The sequence below is a fragment of the Mus pahari genome, chromosome 19, assembly GCF_900095145.1.
Source record: "Mus pahari chromosome 19, PAHARI_EIJ_v1.1, whole genome shotgun sequence".
Lineage (NCBI taxonomy): Eukaryota > Metazoa > Chordata > Mammalia > Rodentia > Muridae > Mus > Mus pahari.
Genome location: NC_034608.1, coordinates 63,122,274 through 63,147,189, shown reverse-complemented (window position 1 = coordinate 63,147,189; position 24,916 = coordinate 63,122,274).

The following is a 24,916-nucleotide window of genomic DNA, read 5'->3' as shown; positions in this document are numbered from 1 at the left end:
CCTCCTCAGTGAGGGCAGATAGACTGATGGACTGACTGACAGAAATAACGTTGAATGTGGAAAATAAATGGAGTGGAGAGACATACGGCATGGGCATGGTGAGATGCCCACAATAATAAGGCACGCCTTGGGGTACGCATGGATGTTCTCAGACGGGAGCAGCTCCCGAGGGTGATATTCTAGTCAAGTCTTTGATTCCCGATGGAGTTTGATAGAAGCTATGGGTCAGGAAGCCTGGTTGGAGGAAGTGTGCTACTCGGGTGTATGTGAGGGTACATCTTCTCTTGACTCCCTTCCGTCTCTGTTCCGCTTTGTAGGTGCCGTGGGTTGAAAACCCAATTTATCATGATGTACGGAAATTCTACTACTGACGGCTAAATAAGCCCTTCCTCCCTTAAAGTGCCAGGTGTTTCGTCCCTGTGCAGAAGTGACTGGAAAGCTCATTGATGAGGGTTGTTCTCACCTGTGATGTAATCAGGGTGCCAGAGGCTCTTCATGCGGCCATGTGTTAAGGGTCCTTTATCACTGGCATTCATTCAAAGATAACTTCATCCCACTCTAACCATGGGAAACAAGCCTAGGCTGGGAAATACATCAAACAAGTATACCTTAAGACCGTTAATAGCATAATAATTTAAAACCCAAAACCAAAACAAGGGAAGACCAAGAAGTTACCACAAACCAGAGGCAACTGGGAAGACATGACAACTGTAAGCAATATGAAATTCTTGGTTTAAAAGAGTCATCAAGGAGCCTGTGGAGTTGACTCAGTGGATAAAATGTTTAGCAGGCAAGCATGAAGACACAAGGTTTTTTAGGTATGGTAATATGTGCCTGTGAGAAAGATCCCAGGAGTTTGCTGGCCCTTAGTGTAGCCAATTCACACTGCTTCTGGTTTGGTGAGAGAGATCCTGCCGCAAAAAAAATAAGGTGGGCAGGCATCAAGAAAAATAGGTATCAACCTCTAGCTCCATATGCATCACACACTCCAAGACACATGCTCACACATGAATACACACACACGCACACACGCGCACACACACACACACACACACACACACACTTTAAAAAAACCAAACATTTTAAAAAATTCTCAGTAAATCTACGCAAATGTGAAAGGTTAGTTAATACTATTATAACAATGCTAATCTCTTAGTTTTTGTAACAATACTATGTTTCATTAGAGTGTTTAAAATAGTTTATGAGAGCCATCTGCATTATGCTGGAAATCCTTCAGGAAATCTAAAGTTTTCCAGAATACAAAGGTCTTTTTAAAAAAATTGAAATTAGAATCCTGGTCATCAGTAAGAGGTCAAGAGAGGATAAAAGTGTCTTTGAAAATACAAAACAACAGAGTAACAATTGCCCTTTGTTTTTCAGTAGAATTCCTGGTAAAACACGTTTGTTTCTTCCTGCTCTAGTAGATGCACTGTAGAGTTTTCTGTAGAACAAGCAAATGAAAATGCGTCCAGTCCCTGAAATCCAGGGTATTCTAAAAAAAACTTCCACAATTGTTGTTCAGAGCACTAAGTAGATCTATCTGCACTCATGAGTCACTTTGTTTTTTAGTAGAATTCGTGGTAAAACACGTTTGTTTCTTCCTGCTTACTCAAGTGTATCTATCTGGCTACATTGTGAACCAAATCTACAATTACTTAAGTCTTGTCATAACAGGTGTCTAAGTGTCCTTGCTGAAGGAGGAGATTTTCTATAGTATGGATCTACTTTAGCTTTCCAGTGACAAACAAACAGTGTATAATCCTTAACCCAAAGCAAGCAAACCAACACACTCAAATTTGTTACAGGGACCCAGGAAAGAGTAGTCACTTGAAAATAAAGCTCCTTTTTTTTCATAGGACTTTGGTACTGTCCACTTGCCTGGACAGTACCAAATCATTAGCTTTGCCTGACGTCTCACACAATTTCCACAGCTAGTATAAACAGATCCTGCTGGTTCTCAGAGCTGGAAGTATGACCCAGAGACAGTCCTTCTTGTGAAGTAAAGGTCTACTTAAAACTAAAATGCAGGTGTCTCTAACATCGTATTTGAACAATCATAGTTCATTGGATCGGTTGTACCTGAACAATGGAAGGTGATAGGGACGAAAATTAAACAGGGAGGATGAACACCTAGAATAGAATATATAGAGAATCCTAAAATACCAGTAAGGTTTAAAAAAAAAAAGGAAGAAGATGAGGAGGAAGAGGAGGGAGGAGGAGGAGGAGGAGAAGGAGAAGAAGAAGGAGGAGGAGGAGGAGGAGAAAAAGAGGAGGAGGGGGAGGAGGAAGAGGAAGAGGAAGAGGAAAAGAGCAAGAGACATGAATGCTCAAATATCAGAATAAAAACAGCAAATGGATAGAAACTTCCTGAATGAAAGTCAGTCCTAGAGTAGTGAGGAAGATAAAGCACCCAGTACAGACTTAGCATTCTGTCATCTGTCAGACGGGTACAGGAGGCTCTCAGACGGTCCTGGAAGGAGTGTGGAGCATTTGAAGAACAGAGTAGCATTAGCTGGTAAGTTTGAAGTCTCTCTGCCCTGTGCTAGCACTTCTAGTCCTACGACCGTGTGGTCCCCACTCAGCAGCTCTGCGGGCTCCATCCACTCTTTTGACAGTCATGTGTGACTTTGGTTGTGCTACTTGAATTCTTTTCCATGCTTCAGTTTCCCTCTCTGTAAAATGGGTATTGCCTGTAGGGTTATTTTGAGTATGGAGTGGATAATGTATGTAAAGAAGCCCCCTCCGCTGTATGTGATGTCTCTTTCATTCTGTCTCAGTGATCAAACACTCTGGACAAAAGCAACTTAGGTGGGGGAAGGGTCTGTGGGGCTTACACTTCCAGATCACAGTTCATCATTGGGAGAAATCAGGACAGGATTTTGAGCAGGAAGTTGGAGCAGAAACCAATGAAGTTTTATGGCTTGACTTCCTTATATAACCCAGAGCCAATGCATAGGGAATGCTGTTGCCCTTAGCAGGCTGGACCTTCTTACATCAACTAACAATCAAGGCAAACTCCCACAGACATGAACACCTGCCAATTTGACCTAGGCAGTCACACCATTAAAACTCCTTTCTCGGGTGGCTCTGGGCTGTGTCATTTTGGCAGACAGTGCTAACTGGTACAGTGTCCAGCTGACTGACACCGCTCGTGGGGTGAGTGGAGGCAGCCTTCCAGTGCCCAGATTTTCCAGATGTTTCAGGTCCCATCCATCTGTCCTTCTTGAGGAGGGGATAAATATCTTGTACATCTGAGCCCATTTGCCAAACTCTAGGATACAAACTTGACTGTGTCCTAGGGACATTCAGAGCAGCTTACTGTACACGGAGATGGGTCCATAAATATTTATTTCAGCACTCTTTGCTAAGGCAAAACATTATAAACCATTCTAAAGATTAATTAATGAGAATATGAATAATTAATAAATGTCATACATGTTCATATAATAGAATATTATAGAACTATTCAAAGGAGTAACATAAATACTTAGTTTTTTTTTGTTGTTGTTAGATCTTAAGGATCACATTCAGTGCTCTCAATAAGTTGCTGTTGGATGCATTCAACATAGCATGGCTAATACACAGGTCTACAATACTCTAAAGTAACAGCAGAAGTGCACAGGGAATTGGACAAGGTGCTACAACTTTGAACATAATGTTCTACTCATTTAAAAACTTGACAAGCTGTTGTAATTCCACACACCCAAAGGTTGGCTTATGGATACCCATTTGTATTATGCCTTCTGTAGGCCAGAAACTATTAGAACTTTAAGAAAAAAAAATCAGCAGGTCTTGGTGATGAATTAAACATGTGGGTGGTGGGGGAGGGGGAAGGCCATTGGATGATCCCCAAGGTTCTGCCTTAGATAACAGAGTAGTGGCATCTGTCAAGACCTGACTGCAGGAAAATCGACATCTTAAAGCAATCCCCCCCCCCCTGTCATATAAATCTGAAAGGGAGGGAAGTGAACCTAATTTAAACCATGATCCCGGGTAACAAAGGAACTCTACCTTCCTCATAGTCCCTGGGACATGAACTCAACACAACAGACACCACCAAGCAATTCTGGATCCATCCAGCCTCAAGCTCTCTCATACATATGACCCCAGGTTCTTCCTTTATGTCTTTGCTGGATGAATAGATATCACGCGGATGCAGAGAAAAGACTGATTGGTTGATATCGACTAATCATAAGAGAGTTGAAAAATCATTTTACAATCAACCCAACTACTTGTTATTGTCTCTTAGGAGAGGCAGGAGAAACGTTTGCAGAAAGAATGTGTTTGAGTCTACATTTAAACTGTGACATAGGAAGGGAACACAGGGTGGTGTGTTAAGTTTAAGACATTGTTGTAATGGGATCAGCACACCTTGGAAGTGATGGTGTGGGAAGAATGGCTTTGAAGAAGGTAGAGAAGAAGGCTGCAAACTCCTGTCAAAGCTACAAACGTCTCCTTTTGCAGAGAAAAAGAGCTGAGTTCCACATAGGTGGGATAGGTGGGCAAAGAGCATCCCCTTGGGGACACAGAAGGAAGCAGTGGCCGAGTCTTGAACTCCCCCAACAATGCCCTTTCAGATTTCAGCTTTACTGCACCTCTTTCTCTCCATCTCTCATTGTTTAGATTTGGTAATACGTTCATTTTTGCTTTTAGTGGTTTCATTATATGTCCTTCATTTGAGACTCTCAGAGTCACTGTTTCAAGATTGGAGTATTTCACTGATTTAAGGAAGGCCTTAACTCCACTGCAAGGGAGTCTATCACCCAGGCACCAAGCCCAAGTTGATATCTAGTATTTATTAGTAGTAATAATTAAAATCAAGACGACTGTGGTTGCAATAGCTTTTTTTTTTTTTTTTCCTTTTTAGCCAGTGTTGTTCTTAAAGTCTAAGGACCAAATATTTGTAAAAGTTTTGTTTTAGGAAGCTAATCATATCTTTAACAAAAGTGCGTGCGTGTGTGTGTGTGTGTGTGTGTGTGTGTGTGTGTGTGTGTGTATGGGACAATTCGATGCTGTAAACAGCCTCAAATAAAAGTTTGGTGAGTATGTGCCACCTAGTCTGTGTGGGTAAAATCAGGATTTTCTACTTAATAAATGACTAAACATTGACTTCAGATGTCTGCTGTGTTCTGAGATGTTAGTTACTAGAACACAGAACAGTTTTAGATTCACAGGAAGCTGAGGAAGATTCCAGAGATTTCCTATATGCCTCCCCCACCCACCCACCCAATGTGTAGCCTTCCCGACTCTTGAGTTCCTTCGCTGACTGGGCGTGCCTTACATTTGGAGAACTCCCATTGGTTCATACAGGGCCATCATTTACATCCGGCTTCACTCTTGCTACACTTTCTGTTAGTCTGAAAAAGATGTCTGACGAGTGTCCACTCTCGTATTGTAATAAGAGATACCTTCACTTGCCTAAACGCCACGCATGTCCCGCAGATTTACACCCCTCCTTCTACCTATCGACTTTCTGTCTTTAGAGTTTCATTTTCTCTAGAGCGAAGCCACACCGTGTTTCTTCTTCACAAGTTGGCTTCTTTCAGCTGGTCACGGACATCTTTCCCCCGTCTCGTTCCAGCCCCTTAGCTCAGCCCTTCTCAGCATAGATTACCCCACTGTCTCCACATTCCCCTGTTTACGTGTCCCGTCACACGCTAAAGGACATCGTGGTTGCCTCTAAGTTTCAGTAATTACAAATGAAACTTCTTCTCCAGGCTTGCGGATAGACACGAGCTTTCCTCTCCTTTGGGAAGATGCCCAGCACTGGAACTGCTCGTTTGAATGATAAAAGTTTGTCTTCTAAAGAGAAACCTGGAGGCTCCAAAGCTCACCAAGATCTGGCACTGCCAGAGTAGTTACATCCTGACATCTCAATTTTGTCTCCATTCGCACTTCCTTCCCTCTCTGCAGGATATACAGCATCTTTTCCCATGCCTGCTTCGCCGCTCCCCCACCCCCACCCCGTCCCCGGTTTTCTTTGGTGAGGTGGTGTCTGCTGAGGTCTTTGGCTCCTGCCTTCTTCAGTTGCTTCTTTTCTTTCTTGAAAAACGTAAAAAATGCTTTACTTATTATCTTATATGTATGGATGGTGTTTCACCTGCTTGTGCGCCTTCGGCTCGGCTTGTGCGCCCGGTGGCCAGAAGGAGGTGTGAGATCCCCTGGAACAAGTTCTAGATGGTTGTAAACCACCACGTGGGTGCTGGGAAGTAATCCCGGGTTTGCAAGAGCAGCAAACATTCTTAAGTGCTGAGCCGGCTCTTCAGCTTGGCTTGTTTTCATAACGTGAAGATCCTTGTTGTTTTTGGATTAGATCTTTTTCGTGTGTCTTTCCCAAATTTTAGTACAAGTCATGTCTGTGGCCTGTCCTGCCGTTCTCTTAACCGTGACTTCATAGAACATTTAATTTTAGTAAAATCTGGCGTTGGGGATCTGGAAAGATGGCTCAGTGGTTAAGAGTTTTAGCTGTTCTTCCAGAGGACCTGGGTTCAATTTCCAGTTCACACATGGCAGCTCACAGCCATGCCTGTAACTCTAGTTACAGCTTTTTCTGGCATCTTAGAGCAACAGACTCACATGTGGTATGCGGACACACATGCAGGCAAACACCTATACTCATACAAATTTTTAAAATTGATGAAATCTGGCTTTAATGACTCATTTTATGGATTGCGACTTTGATATTCTATCTAAAAATCCATTACCACACCAAATGGCCTTCGTGCATTCTTTCATGTTTCTTGTGGTGTCTACTTTGGGGATATATATAATGAAGGCCTACACTGTTGGTGGGGGGGGGTATTTTGGTTTTGTTTTCTCTTTACTGTTGCCATGTAATATATATGTCCATTTACCTCAGACTCATTTGTTGTAAAGGTTTTTTATTTTACTTTTTTTTAATCTCCACCTGTTGGCATTATTCTAGTTTCAAGGCTCGGTTGGTCTATCTACGTAAGTCTTACTGACGTCCCTATTCTCTTCCGTTGATCTATTATTGCACTGTGCCACAGTATTTTGATTATTGTCGTTTTATACAGAGTTATAGTATCAGGTAGCAGCAGTTCCCTATTTTTTTTCTTCCTAAATATTGATTGAAATTCAGTACTCTTTGCCTTTTGTCTCTCTATAAATGTTAGGATCGGCTACCCACAAAATAGTTCTCTAGGCTTTTGACTGGGATTGGACTGAATTTATCACTCATTTGGGAAGTAACCGAGACCTTAGCAGCCTTCCCATCTGTGAACATAGCATCACTCTCCATTTACTTAGTCATTTAAGAAATAGTGTTTACTGGGATTTCATAGATTTCATCCCACAGGTCTTATAATACTTTCTTATTTTCTTATTAGGATAGCATCCACCGATCCCATTTGTGGATGCTCTTCTAATAGCACATGGCATTGCGTTTTTTAATCTTAAATGCTACTTACTCATTATTGGTTTGTAGAAAAGTGATGGGTTTTTCCATCTTTGCCTTGTTTCCAGCAACCTTGCTGTGCATGCTCCATTTTCTGGTGCTATTTATTGGTGATGATGTCATCTGTGGATGAACATAGTTTCAACTGTTCCTTTCCCCTCTCAGGCTGTCAGTTAGGTCTTCCCACGTTCTGTGGAAGTTGGGCCACGAGGGGCCATGATGCTACACTGTTCTTCAACACACTAGGAAGACTTTAACATTATTAAAATTATGTTATTTGTAGGACTTTATAGATATTATTTTCAACCTTAGGAACTCCCCCTCTATGCCTAGTTTAGGTCAAGATAGCTATTGGACTTATTCATCTTTTTCTGTACCTATTGATATACCCCTGTGAGTTTTCTACTGTATATAATTGATTCTATTACTTGATTTTCAAAAGCTAAGCCAGCCATACATATCTAGGATAGATTCTGCTGAGTTATGATGTCGAACACAATTTGTACATCACTCGGTTTGTCTTGCTAATAATACATCTGTGCATCATAAAATGATGTTTAGGTCAACATCAACAATGAACTGCAGATACAATGGTGATCTCACATGATTATAGTGAAATTAAAAACTCCTGTCACTTAGAGATAAATACGGGCATGAATAAAGCCACTGCACTAACAGTCTGTGAAGCCATAACAATACGTTTATGCATAGAAGGTAATGAATTACTAAGCTAGTGCTTTATACACCAGCAGGGCTGGGGCACAATTAGAAACAGTCCCTTGCTCTACACTTCGGGGAGTATTTTGTAAACACAGTGAAGGGTCCACTGTGACCTATATAGGAGTGGGGTAGGGTTAGGCCAGGACTTGGCTTTGTTAGGGCTAAGGGTTTAGGGTTAGGGTTAGGATTTGTTAGGGCTAGGCTGGGAGAAACGTGGTATCAGGAAGCGAACTAGAGAAAGATGGGGTAGGACCATTTTCCTGAAGAGTCATTATTTCTTCGGGTCTCTTAGAAGTTATAGAGCACACAGTTCTGGCTATATGGCAGGATTTAAATTATTATTATTTTTTTAAAAATAAACTTTCCTCTTGGCTTCCTGCCTGCTCCCGCCCCTTATCCAGTAAATTAAGAACATCACATTCTTCTTGCTTATCATCCTAAGGGGGAGGAGAGGGCGTGGCAGTGCCTGTCTTGGCTCGCTTCTGGCTGCATTTCTGTGCAGTGCCTTTGATGAACTCCTTTCTTATAAAGTGGTCTGGACGGGACCTTTTGCACTACCAGTAATGATTTCCACTGCTTGTGTCAGATCACAGCAAGCGCCTGTCTCCGCGGAGCCTCACCGTCAGATGCAGGAAGGGATGCCAGTTTCCTTCCTTGATAAATGTTAATAGTCACCCTACGTCTCCTTGCACGGGGTCATGAGGGGCTAAAATGGTCTAAATTATACTCTCTGGGACGACATTTCTCTCTTTGGGACATTTGGTCATTGTTTATCCCAGGCTGTCCTCTCCATGCAAGAGACTGGACCATGACGCTCCATTATGTATCGGGAGCCTGTTCTCTGAAGAGATCTGTGGCTTGAAAACACTTTCAGATAAAAAAAAATTTAGAGAATTTTTTTTCATCTTAATAAAAATAATGACTATTTCTAGACCCAAACATTGACATTCAGCCACCTTCAAGCAGCACCCACAGATCTTACGTTATAAAAGAGCAGTTGTGGCATACAGGTTGCAGAGAGAATGTATTATTTTCTTTAAATGCACACTACTTATTTCATGAATTTAATATCAAATTGGGCTTTAGAAAAATCTAATATAACAAATAAAACCTTCCCCAAGCCTGATGGGGCTGCCAGGAACGTGATGAGCTAAACCCCAAGGCAGCTAGAACACTAGAAGATGCTTCTTCTAAGAGCCACTGCCTAGGTGTCTCTGGGACATCCTCTCGGCTCCCAGGTCTTTGTGACTTCTGTGGGAAGAATTCACAGGAGACCCGTGGAGTAGAATGGTGGAGGCAGGTGGTGTTTATTGCAGGGCAAAGTAAAACTCTCTCAAGAGTGAGAGGAAGCAATACCCGGGGAGCCCACGGTGCCAACTTCCATTTTAGACAGCCCTTACTTTGTTCCTGGCTAGAGCTGGAGGGGTGGTTCAGTGGTTAGCGAGCACTGCCTGCGCTGACGGAGGGCCAGAGTTTGGTGGCCGGCACTCAAGTCCCGTGGCTCAGGATCACCTGTAACTATAGTTTCAGAGGATCTGCCGCCGCTGGCCTCCATAGGCACCTGGGCTCACACACGCCCGTACCACATGCTTACCCAACACACGCAATTAAAAATGAGTTACAATAAACACTTAAACTCTCTTGGATAGACATGAGTAAAATATGACACTATCCCTACTGGGAACAGTGACTTTTGTAATGATGATTCCAGGAAAGAATCAGGCCGCGGGAAAGCAGGGGAGCCGGGAGGAAGGAGGGCAGGCGTTCTTACCTAATAAACCCTCCTGTGTCTGCATGGGAGACAGCGTTCAGCTAGGGTCCATCTGCTTCCCACTGAGCCAGTCAAGCTCTCGTTAGCCGGTTGACTTCCAGGGCTGGTTTTTCTCCACGGAACCATCTTCTGTTACTCTTGATGGTTTTCTTTTATTCTCTTCTTTGTTTTCTTTTCTTTATATTCCAGGCTGTGGTCGCTAGGCTTGGTCCCATGCTTCCGATTCTCCTACCTCCACTACCCAAATTCTAGGATTACAATAATTGCCGCCACCACCTCTCTCTCTCTCTCTCTCTCTCTCTCTCCCCTCAGTGGGGGAACACATGCAATATCATATTATATATTTTAGCTTGTGGGAGGCAAGCTCTCACCGCAGAAGTTTTATGTTTAAAAAGTAGAACAAGTCTGCAGCAGCGAATCTCTACTAGAAGAATACACAGCCCCATTCCCCTTCCGGCCTTTGTCGCAGGCCATGGACGCAGTCCCTGCTGCCATGCGGAATCCTCCGGATTTTCTTTTCTCGTCATATCAGTCTGACAACATAATGGATTTCTTTTCACAAAATGGTCTTGTTTGGAGAAAAAAAAAAACCCAGATGTTTTGTTTTTAAATGTTATGGCAACAGCTACGTTGTTATAAAAATACACATAATACACACACATACACATATCAGTCATTCATTCAATAAGCACATTTTAAATGCAATTTAAAAAAAGAAAAGGAAAGAAAAGAGAGCTGGAGAGATGGCTCAGTGGGTAAAGGTGACCTCCACCAAGCCTAACAACCTGAGTTAACCCTGGGTCCGTGCTGTAGAGGGCAAGACCTGACTTCCATTGTCCTCTGGCCTCCTCGTGTGTACAGTGACACATGGGTACCTCCTGTCTGCACACAAAATAAATAATAACATGTAATTTTAAAAACTAAGCAAATCACCAGAAAATGCCTCTAAATAGCAGTGGGAATAGCTACTATGGGAAAGTGTTCTTTGGAAGAGCTGAGAAATGCTCTTCTCCAAGCTCCATCCTGGAGAGTGGCAATTAGCTCCTTTGTTGTCTGCCTGTTGACCAGCCCTGGCTACCATTCTTAAACATGAATAGTGTTGTGCAATATTGTAGCCCACACACCACACACACACACACACACACACACACACACACAGAGAGAGAGAGAGAGAGAGAGAGAGAGAGAGAGAGAGAGAGAGAGAGAGAGAAAGTAGATGCTTCAGAGTTGTCTCCCTCTAGTGGCCAAATGGTTTTTATGGTTTTGTTTTGTTTTGTTTTGATTTTTTGTTTTTTTCCATGAGGGCATGAGCACTTTAAGTTGGTTATATTAGTTAGTAAATGCGTTATCCTGAGATATTATAATTCTACCAGTTAAACATCAAATTTCCAAGACACTGCAACAACTTATGCCTCTTATTGCGTGGCAATATTATATAATACTTCATGGGAATTGTACCGATTTTGGAAAACCCAATTTTTAAAATTAAATTATTTTTTATCTTTACAACCCAATATCAGCCTATTCTCTCCTCTAAGTGCCCTCCTCACACAAGTCCTCCCCTCACTCCTTCCCCAGGAAAGTCCAGCTCCTGTAGGGAATGTAGCTCTTGACCATGAACATAGCTACATCACCTGTGCCCATGCCTCCAGAGCCAGCCTCAGGGTGCTGCTCAGTCTAGGTGTGAGGCCCTTTCTCCCTTGCTACAGCCTGCGAGGGGCTGGGCCAATTCTCCTGTTCGCATGCCCTCAGGGCCAGCCAGGCTCACCCAAGCCTTCACCACTAAGGCCAGTTTCTCTGTTTTGCCCAGGTGAGGCACAGAGCTCATTCTCCCAAGTGCCAGTGAGAGGCAGGGCTAGTGCTCCAGTTCTCTTGACTTTGGTGCCAGCTCTCCTACAGGTGGGGAAGGGGAAGGGGAAGGGCATCACCCCTGTGCCCTCTCCATCTACTGGCAGATGAGTGGCGAGGCCAACTCTCTATGCCCACGCCCTTTGGGCCAGCTCACCTCCCCGCCCCCACACTCCCCCCGGGGAAAGCTCTACTGTGCTGCCCAGGCAAGGCGCAGGGTTCACGCTTCTGAGTGTTGTAGTCAGTGAGGGCAGCTCAACGGCTCTCATGAGCCCGGGCCCAGCTGCCCGGACTGCTTCAGGTAGCAAGAGATGAAGGGGAAAGGGCACCCACACCTCCCATGCCCAGGCCACCTCAACTACTACCTCACCTGTTCTCATGATCCCATGGCCCGCTCTCCCGACCACGAGGGGTGAGGGCGCCACCTCTGTGTTGGTGCCACCTCACGCAACGGAGTAGCAGGGGACGGTATTCCTGTGTTCTCACCTCGGGAGCTGGCTCGCCTGCACCCCCACCACAAGGGCCAGCTCTGCTGTGCCATCCAGGTGAGGTGCAGAGCTGAAGTGCTTCAGCCAGCGAGGGGCCAGGCCCGCTGTCCTGACCGCCAGAGGTGACAAGGGGTTTGGGAAGGGTATCACCTCTATGTCGGTGCCCATCATGCCTTCAGGGCTGACCACCTGCGCCCCCCCCACCACCACCACATAGGGCCAGCTTTCTGTGCTGCCTGCGACAGGGGCCCACCCTCCCTCTCCAGTCCTCCTACTGATGAGACTGTAGGGCAGCTCTCCAGAACACAACAGCCAGTGAGGGGCGGGGCAGGTGCCCCCTGGACGTGCACACAGTCCCTAGCTGCTGCCCAAGCCAGGGACATCCCCATCATCTCTAATGATATAATAAGCATCAAAGACATCAACATCGACCTCTGCTGCTGCATCGCCAGGGACCCAGACACGGTCCTCAGTGGTACCATGGGAATTCACAGGGCTGGCTGCTCACAACAGGCCACTCCTCTCCATCCTGTATCGCCAGATCCATCTTTCTTCTTAATGCTCAAACTGCTTCACTTCTCTTTCTCTCCCATCTGACCGATACGTACTTGCACATTGGAGTAGCTCCGGCTGCAGGCAGGCCACACGCGGCTGGCGTGGTTATTGTAAAGGGAAAAGAGAGAATTCTTACAACGCCTTCAGGTGAGGGCGAGAACAGAGGCGGAGGTGACTACGAAATGCTTAGGTAGGACTCTACTGAAGAAGAATCTTGAAAGCCACTCAGCCATGGAGGATGGGGAAAGTTTGTCGGTCACTAGAGTAGACTAAAAACCAGCGTCGTTGCCTAGAGCTGAGAGGGTCGCTCTCCCTAAAACTGTTCAACATAGCTGGACCTCTTTCTCTTTGATCGCGTTCTTGTGCATAAAACATTCCATTACTATTATCTCCAGCCGGTCTCTGATGCTTCAAGGAAAAGAAAAAAAAAAAAAAATGCAGCACTCAAGTTTTGAATGATGGAGTCTTTGATGCAGAGGAAGGAATATCAGCATGGAGAACCGTGCAAGCTAGCTCATTGCTTAGCCTGTTTTTCTGCAACTATGACGGAATACCTGCAACTAAGTAATTTATAAGGAAGAAAAAACGTCGATGGCAATTCTGGAAGTTCAAGACACAATGTACCTACGTACATTATAATGCACTGACATCTGGCAAAGGGCTTTCTGTGTTATCTCTCGGTGGAGACAAGAGGCAAGAAAAGGCAGGGTGGGAGCGGTGAATTCTTCCTTTTCTAATGGCATCACCCTGACCCAAGAATGGGGTGAAGCCCTGAGGCCCAGCCACTGCCAATGCTTAGTCTAATTACAATGGCTCACTTGTTAATGTTCTCATCCCTCTGGCAAAGACCCCAACAGCAGCAAGGTAAGGTGGCGTGGAGGCTGCAGCAACGCGTCCTGTGGTAGCAGGAGTTCCTGACGTGGCTTGATGGATCAGAAAGGAGAGAGAGAACCAGAAGCAGAGGGTGGAAAGAGCCCCAAGGCTCACCCCAATAGCCTGCACCTATTGCCCAGCTGGACGCTAAGCTTCCCGTCTGCCAGAGACAAGTGACAAACACCAGCCTTGAGGGGACAGTCTCATTCAAGCCATGAGACATCCAAAGCGCAGGGGTGGTGGCGCATGCCTGTAATCCCAGCTCTGGGGAGGTGGGAGCAGAAGGAGCAAGGGTTCAAGACCAACCTCAACTACCCAGAGATTTGGAAGCTAATGGGCTATATGAGACCTTGCTTGAAGACACACACGCATGCGCACTCGCACAAGCCTGGTCATACAAAGCCGGAGACTCCAAGTTATGCCCAAATCAAAGTTGTCCCTCAGCTCCCTGGCTCCCTGCGTCCTGCGTTCTCTGTTGTAAAGCAAGTTTGTTCATACAGGTGGAAGCCCTAAAATTTACAAAGAACCTGACTAAATAGCAGGTAGCCTTAAAACCACGGAAAGGAGCTGAGGCCTGCAGTTGCTGGCAGAGGGCATTTGCAAACGCTGGGCGGAACCCAGTCCTTGCCGCTGTAAGCAGAAAGAGGAGGAAACTCCAGGATTGCAAACTCCCCCCCAGCTTCTCCCAAGCTCAGCTGTCCTGCAGCTTCTCCCTCTCCACCGGAGGGGAAAGCACCCGGGCTCCTCGGCTTCCTGGGGCGCAGGGCGATTGCTCACAGAAGTGCTTGTTGTACCTCTGACAGCTTAGGGAACAAAGGCACTGATTCAAGACCTCTGTCACTCACACAGGTGCAGGCTGAAGCTTTCCCACAGAGCAACATCACACCTCCTGCTTTTGTCTCCAGTAAATGAGGGGCTTTTGGGTCTGCAAAGTGTGATTTTTGTATTTCATTAAACCCCCAACACTCCAAATTATAACCACTGGGCTCATTAAAGGTTTCTTAACAGTGCTGTTTCCAGAATGAGTTACACTAATTTTTACTCCCCAAGTGGGCCTGTTTTTCTGATTAGCAAACTAGGTAACTGTGGGAGGCCAAAGCTGGGTTCTCATATCATTGTGCTTGTGTGTGTGTGCTTGTACATGTGTGCGTGCGTGTGAGCACGTGTGTGTGTGTGTGTGTGTGTGTGTGTGTGTGTGTGTGTGAAGTCACACCCATTTTGTTTTCAGCCTTTTGTGGAGGGTCTTGTTGAAATTTTCACTAGGTCTGGTCATTAATGTGGTCTTACCACATTCTGTGCTTAAACCGAACTTGGAAAAGTTTACTCATGGGTTTGATTCAACTGCATCTGTTGCCATGGAAACCCAGGCTGCTACAGAGATGCAGTTCTATATGCCTACTGCCCAGCCCACCTTTCACTAGCGATTTTAAAGCAGCTCTCTGCCTCTCTGAGTATTAACCTCTGGCTAGCAGAATTTTGCAGATTACAGAACATCCATGAGCAAAGACCTTATGAAGGACCAAATCCAGAACAGTCATTTGATAGGAGGCGATCTCTACACACAGAGAGCCCTTTGCACCTTAGAGACAAACTTGAATTATCTAAGAAAGGTGAAGAATGCCAAAGAAGGGATTATTTCCAGCCCAGTGATGGTCTCCTGGGGTTGCACTGTAAGACTGGGATTGTCACAGAGACACAGGTTATTCCTGAGTTAGGCACTAGGTGTCTACTTCGGATCAAAGTCATACATACATTCAGTCTCTTTGGCTTGGACTCCTGAGAGCTCGGTCAAGTAAAGTCACTGCTGTGGCAAAAGTTCATGTGCTGATAATTTAACCCCTCAATTCATATGCTAAAATGATTTGGAAGGGGTTCTCCAGTGAGAGAGTTAGGATTAGATAAGGTCTTGGGAATAAGGCCTCCTAGCGATGATACTAGTGCCTTTGTAAGAAGAGGGAGTGAGATGTGCGCTGACATGCTTGCTTTAGCTTGCCATGGGGGTACCTTACCCTCCCACATTGTGACGCAAGAAGAAGGAGGCTCTCATCAGATGCCACTGTCTTCATATTGCACGTCGCGGACTCTAGAACTTTGAACCAAATAAACATTCTTTCTCGACTAACCAGCCAGTGGTATTGACTTACAGCATCAGAATATAAATTGATATTGTATTAGTAACCTTGCGTATCTTGCATGAGTATTTTAGCTGTACATATCACATAGATAAATGCTGGAAGAAAACACACCACAAAAATTCGTTTCTATCGATAGTGGGGTTGTTAGAGGGTCTCATTTATTTATGTTGCTTTCCTGTTTTTTTTTTTTTTTTTTTTTTTTTTTTTTGTTTGTTTTGGGTTTTATCCAGGAGTCTAAAGATCTCTCACAAGGGAAGCNGTGGGGTTGTTAGAGGGTCTCATTTATTTATGTTTTTTTTTTTTTTTTTTTTTTTTTTTTTTTTTGCTTGTTTGTTTGTTTTGGGTTGTATCCAGGAGTCTAAAGATCTCTCACAAGGGAAGCCTATGCTAAATGGGTTGACACAGCTTTGTGGTTCCAATGACAGTGCGGTGTCCAGTCTGAAGCAATGGCCTGGCATTTGTTTCTCATGTCCTGAGACCAACATTTTAGTGGTAGCAAAATCAAGTGCAAAATGAAAAATTGGTGTGCTCTGGGATGCAGAAGAGACCCACGAGAGACTCAGCCATGATGTCAGAGCTCCCAGAAAAGGGCTTAGCATTAACATCCAGGGTCGATGGAGGGATGTCCCACTGTACCACGGAACATGCTAACTATGGGAGTGCCCCGGTAATGTCTCTGTGAAGGTGGGGACTGTGCAGACAATAGGGTGGAGGTTGCTTGCCAGAGCAGAACCCTTTTTATTCAGTCCACCCATTTGTATATCTGACTTCACAGAGTATTCTATTTAAAGATGGACACCATGGCAAACTAGTAAAGTAACACGGATTCTGGCTATACACTAGCTCTCCATCCTTGTGATAAAACACCCAGGATGGCTTATGACGTGAGAGGTTTTATCTTGGCTCCTGGGTACAGAGGTTTCATTCCTTCCTTAGTAAGCTCATTTTCTGGAGCCAGTGGAAGAGAGTGTATGATGGTAAGAGAGACTCAGTGGAACATAGCTGCTCACTATAGCACTAGAGAAACAAGCAAACAAGGAAAGCAGCCATCGTCGTTCTGGTACCCCCTTCAATGGAATGCTTGTCCAATATCCTGCTTTCTTCTGGCAAAGATTGCAGCATCTTCCAATGGTGTCCCCGGTTGGTGGCTGTGCGGGTTAGTTCTCTGTCAGCTTGACACAAGCTGCTGTGGTCATCTAAGAGGAGAAAAATCTCAACCGAGAAAATGCCTCCGGAAGATCTGGCTGTCCACAAGCATGTTGGGTGTTCTTTAAATTAGCGATGGAGGGAGGGAGGCTCAGCCCGTTGTGGGTGGAGCCACCCCTAGACTGGTGGTCCTGGGTTCTATGGGAAAACCAGCTGAACAAGTTATGAGGAGAAGCCAGTAAGCAGCATCTCTCCACGGCCTCTGCATCAGCTCCTGCCTCCAGGTTCCAGCATCCCTCCACGGCCTCTGCATCAGCTCCTGCCTCCAGGTTCCAGCATCCCTCCACAGCCTCTGCATCAGCTCCTGCCTCCAGGTTCCAGCACCCCTCCACTGCCTCTGCATCAGCTCCTGCCTCCAGGGTCCAGCATCCCTCCACGGCCTCTACATCAGCTCCTGCCTCCAGGTTCCAGCACAGTTTGAGATCCTGTCATGGCTTCCCTTAATGGACTATATGACTCAGGACATCTAAGCCAAATAAACCCTTTCTTCCCCCGAGTGGCTTTTGGCTTTTTATGATGGTGTTTCACCACAGCAATAAAAACCCTGACTAAGACAGTGACCAACCCTTAAGCACATGTCACCTTTTGCAACAGTACAATGTACATACCATAATATTTAGTCTTTACTAAAGCTAAACAGATGGCCGCCAGCTCTCCTCCTACAGATCCACTTTTCTACCTTTATGATTGAGATTCAACAAAATGGCAATGATTGTTCTCAAAAATCTTTTTTAAAAGATTGATTGATTGGTTGATTGATTGATTATACATATAGTATTATGTCCGCATGTATGTCTGCATGGAAGAAGAGGGCATCAGATCCCAGTATAGATTATTATGAGTCACCATGTGGTTGCTGGGAATTGAACTCAGGACCTCTCGTGAAGAATAGCCAGTGCTGTTAACTCTGAGCCATCTCCACAGCCCTTCAAAACTCTTAATATTGCCAGAGAATTAACCCCCAAGTCACCCACCACGGAAATCACCAGCTTTCCTTACATTCTTGCACGCACTGAGCATGGTTGTCTTTAGAACTCTGTGTTATTCTGATGGAGGGTTAGATGAAGTCCTTCGTTGTGCGTGGCGCGTTGTAAGGATGTGTTCCCTCCCCTTGGGGCCATCTCCCAAGCCTCTCCCTCTTTGGAGAGGACCTGTTGTTCGCTCAGCTGTCCAAGCGGGCTTGTGCTTGACTTTTAGTCTCATTAGTTCCTCAGCCACTTGCAGGAGTTGGCTTCTGAAAAAGCCAGAGCTATAATAGGGCTCTTTTGAAAAACCAAGATGTAAAGTCTCTCCAGTTGGTCACAAGTTACCAAAGAGGTAGGGGTCTTGGATCGAAACTTTAAATGGCCACTAGGTGGCGCCATAGTTCCAAAATACAATCAATCCTGCTCCTTGAACTTCTTTTTTTTTTTTTTTTTTTAAGCAGAAACAACTCCAGCTGTGACATATCAAAAGGCTTTTTGCAGTGATTCTCTTCCCATCTAAGGTTTGTACCGAGCTACTGTCTACAGCTTGCACTGCCACCTTCAGCTAAAGCTCTCAAGTTTGCTCATATTACTGACTTAAAGGTAAATTCAGTGGAAATTCAAGGGATGCAGAGGTGGGAAGTGGGGGTGTAGGGGAGTGTTTAAAGTGTTTTAAACAAAACCACAGGAGTTGAAAAATGAGTATTTATCTCAACAACAGAGAGTTTAAATATGTATTGAAAAGCCATTTAACATGTTATTAACTATGTTCAACATTTAGATGTTAAATATGTACATGTATGTAATATTCTAATATATAAATAGAACAGAAAATAGATTTATTTATACAAAATTGTATGCTGTATATATTTAAATGTTTTCTTCTTTTCTCCTTCTCTCTTCATTATATCTTAACCACAGTTCCCCTTCCTCCACTACTCCTAGTCCTTCCCCAACCTCCCTCCCCAAGATCCACTCCTTCATTTAAACATATAGTTGTTATATTTGTCTAATAGAACTATTATATTATATACATTATAGGTATGTGTTGTGTAGCCCTGGGGCTAATTGTATTTGATGTTAATTCTGTTCTCCTGTGAATGGCTTCGAACAAGGAATGAGTCAGAACTCAGGTGATTTCCTGTAAACCTGTTTCCCACCTTAATTTGTAAAATAAAGGAGACCTGATGATTGAACAGATAAAAGGGAAGGTAGAGTGGAAGGAGGGAGAGAGAAGAAGGAGAAAATGGGAGAGGGGGAGGATGCAGAGGAGGAGGAAGAAGGAGAAAAGCAGAGCAGAAACACGTGGCCTGGAGTTCTAAGGGGTCTCACAGATATGGAAGATGGTAGTGTAGCGGTAGATCTGCCCAGTCTAGGCGCACAGCATGTATTCATATTAACTGAGTTGTGTTTTCATTGCCAGGGCATATTTGGGTTGGAGAAATTTACCACAACAGATATGCATAGTTGTGTGTGTTATATAGTCATATGTAATTATGTATTGTATATTCTAAATTTTATTGAATTTATGTTTTATAACTCCACTTAAAGATAAAATACACACTAAATATATTGTGCACTTTGTTCTTATGTACCACAGCAAATATATAATTTATATATAAAAATGTTTTAAGATTCATATTTTATATTTTTCTATTTTTGAGTAATAATAGGAACACTTGTTTTTAATTCAACCAATTGTGTTTTACCCTTAATAATACTCAAAATCTTGTACAAAATAGAATCATCCTTTTTGGTGTTTCAAGGTACTCAATCTTATGCTTCTTTAGCCCATATTTGTCTACACAGGAGCAATTAAACGTAAAGAAACTGGAGGTAGCTGTTTTTCCTAAGTTTTCCTTTCTAGGCTGCAAAGTGTGAGTCTGCTGAGGCTGAGGAAAGAAATGGGTTAGAGGTGATATGAACCTCAGGAGCTGTTTGAACACTTGGCCTCCTCCCGGTGATGTTGTTTGGGGGAACTGAGCTGCCTCTGGGGCACCAGGACTAAGGTAGAGAGAACATTTGGAGCCAGCCTTCTTGGGTATTCTAGGTTTCTGGGCTAATATCCACTTATCAGTGAGTGCATATCAAGTGACTTCTTTTGTGATTGGGTTACCTCACTCAGGATGATATCCTCCAGATACATCCATTTGCCTAAGAATTTCATAAATTCATTCTTTTTAATAGCTGAAGTAGTACTCCATTATGTAAATGTACCACATTTTCTGTATCCATTCCTCTGTTGAGGGACATCTGGATTCTTTCCAGCTTCTGGCTACTATAAATAGGCCAGCTATGAACATAGTGGAGCATGTGTCCTTATTACCAGTTGGAACATCTTCGGGGTATATACCTAGAAGAGGTATTGCTGGATCTTCTGGTAGTACTATGTCCAGTTTTCTGAGGAACCGCCAGACTGATTTCCAGAGTGGTTGTACAAGCTTGCAATCCCACCAGCAATGGAGGAGTGTTCCTCTTTCTCCACATTCTCACCAGCATCTGCTGTCCCATGAATTTTTGGTCTTAGCCCTTCTGACTGGTGTGTGGTGAAATCTCAAGGTTGTTTTGATTTGCATTTCCCTGATGATTAAGGATGTTGAACATTTTTTCAAGTGCTTCTCAGCCCTTCGGTACTCCTCAGTTGAGCCAGCCTTGAGGATTATTGCCAAATCGTGCTTTGCATCCTATCTCTGCATCCTGGTTGCCCATGGTATGAGCATCAGCACTGCCCCATCCCTGCCACGGTGGGCTCTATTCCCATAACCATCAGCCCGAATCAGTCCTTCACCATTAGCTTGAGCACAACCACCCTCCTCCCCTCTCGGCCCCCCCCCCCCAGCCACCCACCCCAGAAAGTGCAGCAGTGGATAACAAGGAAGAGTGATAAGATGTCAGAGAACAACACAGAACCATCTAGAACAACTGAGTTAAAACAACATTTATAAGAATTAGAACAATTTCCTGATATGGACAATATCCGCTCCCAAATTATAATGTCCAAGGCAAATTAATTATATTTCAAATGAAAGCTGTTTCCTTCAGGAGTGTTTTAGTTTCCAAAGTCAATACTGCAACACTTTTGAAGTTAGAGACAAATGCAAAATCCGTGGGCTTCAGCCTTTGGTCCCATATCAATAACTGCCAGGTGTTAGAAGTATATTTCGAACTTTGAACATAACGTGGCGTATGCCTTGAAATGTTTACGGGAAGCCAATATTATTGCTTGCATGAGAAAGCAAGGAGACATTATCAGGATTCCTAGAGCTAAGAAAACACTGTCCATACTTCCTTACCCACAAAAGCAGGACGCAATTCTTACTAAACAAGAGCAGAACAGTTTATGATCACGTGACATCATTAGCACGTTGGAGAGAGAGAACCAACTCCCAGTCTTACAAATCATCTTCTGATGTTTACATGGGTAACACAGAGCAAGCGCCACCCGTTAATACCAAACACACAATAAGAGCATAAGTACTTGTTTTTTAAAAAAAAAAAAAAAAGCCAACTAAGCTAAGAGGTCAACACAAACAATAAACGACCAAAGGAAGATCCGGTCTCAGAAGATAAGATGCAAATAGCCAATCAGCATATGAAAAATATCCATCCCTGGGCTGGTGGTCCTGAGTTCTAAAAGAAAGCAGGCTGAGCAAGCCCGTTAGGAGCATCCCTCCGTGGCCTCTGCCTCAGCTCCTGCCTCCAACCAACAAATGCTCGTGGGGATGTGAACGAGTCCCAGCCACTATGGAAACCAGTATGGACTCTCCTCAACAAACAAACAAACGATCTACCATAAGATCCAGCTATAGCGCTTTTGTTTACCAGAAAGATGCCAAGTCAACACATCCCAGAGACACTGGCGCACTGATGCTTGCTGCAGCAGTGTTAATGGAACCAGCTTAGGTGTCCGCCAAAAGAACAGCGTTTAGAAGAGAAGAGCTTGCTTAGACATAAAGGACAATGAGATTGTCTTGTTCCCATGAAAATGGAACAACTGAGAATATTAAGGGAACTAAGCTAGTCTCAGAAAGACAAATATGTTTGTCTCTTACTGTAAAGTCACGCATGTGTGCATACATATGACAACAAAGAAGGGTAAGTCGTGGTGAGAAGGTCAAAGGCAGGGGAAGATGAGGGATTTGGCTCAACATTTGGGGTATACGTCCATGGAAACGTACTGATGTAGCACGGTACCATGTGTAGTGAATACATACTGTGAACACTGTCTTAAAAACAGACCAACCTCATCATAGTATACCACCCTAAGTCACAAGCGGGAAATTTTTGTATCGTTTCCGTAATCCAGCCAATTTCCCACCCTGACCTTTGTTCTGCAAGTAACCCTACAACTTTTTCATCCTAAGTCCTCGTCCAATCGCATGGTCTGTTGTTTCACCATACATTCAGAAGCAGGAGCTGGGACATGGCCCAGGAGAAGCTTGCCCATGTGCAAGCATGAGAAGCCAAGCTCAAACCTCTAGCACCCATGGAAAAGCCAAGCTGGGCATCGGTTGTCTAACTGTCAAATTGAAAACCAGATACTGAGAATTTGCAGATTTTTTTCCCTCAGTCGCCAATGTGCACTAGTGGATTTTAGTTAACCCACCTAGGCGACACCTAAGACTGCCACTTATGAATGGCACAAAAATAATAATAATGGTACAAACAATAATTAAAATAAATAGGTTTTCTGCTTCCTGGCTAGCTGGCAGTCCGGGACCAGTAACCATGGTAACATCCCGAAGCCTTGTGGGAGATTCCTCCAAGCTCTGACCTCTCTGTACCTCCAGCCCTCCATCTTCTCTTCCACTGCTTTTTGTCTCCTTGACCCATCCCATTTCCATGGATTTCTTCGAGCACCGCACACCCTGGAATTGCTCCTGAGAGACAAGTGGATGCCTGCGCCACCCACGGTGTCAGTCCCCTGGGCCAGGCAGGGGTCTTTCAGCTTCGCTCTTGCTCTTTCTTCAGTACTTAACCTAGCAGACAGTGGACAGCAGGGATGTGTTTGAGAATGAATGTCTGCACAGATGGATGATGGGAGTTCTGAGGCTGGCTTCCCGGATAGAAATCATCAAGAACATATTTCTGGTGCTCGCCAGAACCTCTAGACCCCACAGGGGTCCATCAACAATGCGCAGCCGCTTTCTAGGATCTGCCCCCTCCTCCAACCATAAACAGTCACTGAAATGAAGCAAAAGTAGCCCTTGCAAAGAGCTACTTGTGGGTGCTGTTCTTAGTCACTGCTAGTCTAGACTGGCGCGCCGAGAATTCCTGTGATATTTCTTCAGTATCAGATACGCACCGGTGGATTTTAATCCACCAACTCAGAAGTTTTGGGGCTAAGGAAACTTCCTGCGAAGTTCTCCAGAGAGAGGTTTCAACTGTGTCCAGCCACAGGTCTGTTGTCCCTGTCTCCATCCCTGCTCTGGCTGTGGCTGAATAGGCCACATGAGCCTGCTCCTTGTCCACCTTCTGGTCCTGAACTGGGTACCTCTTCAGACAACCAAGGACAAAGTAGGCAGGGGCAGTGTCGCCCCCACGGTCTCTCATTAGGTCAATGCCGCAAGTATTTTCTGAGCTCGGCTTGGGTACTGCCTCGCAGCACAGAGGAATACCATACTGTGGTGTTCAGTCTAAGACCTGTCTCGATCTCTGCCACACATTTTTACCCTCTTACATCGAAGCCTCTGAAGAGGACCGTGAGGGCAACCCACTGATTGGGGAAAACAGAAGCGGAGAGAACTTAAATGACTAACCCACTTCACAAAATTACCAAGTGAAGGGGGAGAATCAAGGCATGAACCTAACTTGCCCTGGCATCAGCTAGGATGTGTAAGATTCACAGAGAACTCCAGGGAAAGGTGAGAGAGCAGACGTTTGTGCTTGGGATGCAGGCTGGCTCTCTCAGAAGCACCTTCACCGTGGACCGTGTCACAGACCCACCCCTCTCACTTGCGGAAATTCTGCATGTTGAAAGATCTGCGGGAAGACGTTTTCGCATCTGTGCTTAGAAGGAGCACAGAGTAGCATGTGCATAAGTGAGGTGTTTGGGAGTGGTCTTGGGAACCTCAATAGAAAGGTTTTCTAAGTCATAGACAACTAAAAACTGCAAGAATTTTGAAATTTGACTTGCTTATTAAATCAAGCCCTTCGTGAACTTCGCTCCAGAGATAAAGAAATGAATATTCATTAACTGCTTGTTAAATGTTATTTACTTGGCTCAAGGATTTTTCTAATCCACAAGTCCAAAGAGAAAGGTCTCTCCCTCATTTCATAGGTGAGTAAAGAAACGGAAGCTCACAGGAGGAAACTGGCTGGTGCACAGTAAGGGATGGGGACCAGGGTGTGCACCTCATTACCTCCTAGTAACAGTAGGTGGTACTCCAGCAGCCCAACAAGTGAGCCACGGCGCTCCCTCAGCTAAGAGAATCCACCAGACACCCTGGCAGCGCACACAACGCAGCCCTAAGTGGGTGTTGAGTGAGCTTAGCACAGAGTCCCACAGAGAGGCTCACCTTTGAAGACACTCTGGGTTAGGATACAAGAGATTCCACTGGCCCGCTCAGGGACCTAGCAGCGGCTGCTGCCAGGTGAATACTGTGGATAGTCGGACCCCAGCCATCTAGGATCTCTCTTTGTCTCTTTGCCTTCTCCCGTTCTCTCTGCCTCTTTGTCTCTGTCTCTTCCTCTCATCTTTGCCTGCCTCTCTCTGTGTTTCTCTCTGTCTCTTTGTCTCTCTCTGTCTTTGTCTCTCTGCCCCTCCTTTATCTCCCTGTCCGTGTCTATCTCTCCCCTCGTTCTCATTCCTCTTCTCTCCCCCAGTAAACCTCTTAAGCTAGATTTGTTACGTGGTGTAATTTCTCAGAGGTTCACCTTGGCACTGGTCACCAAAGGTACCCAATCCCTGGCTCACAATTTTTAATCATAGCACTCGG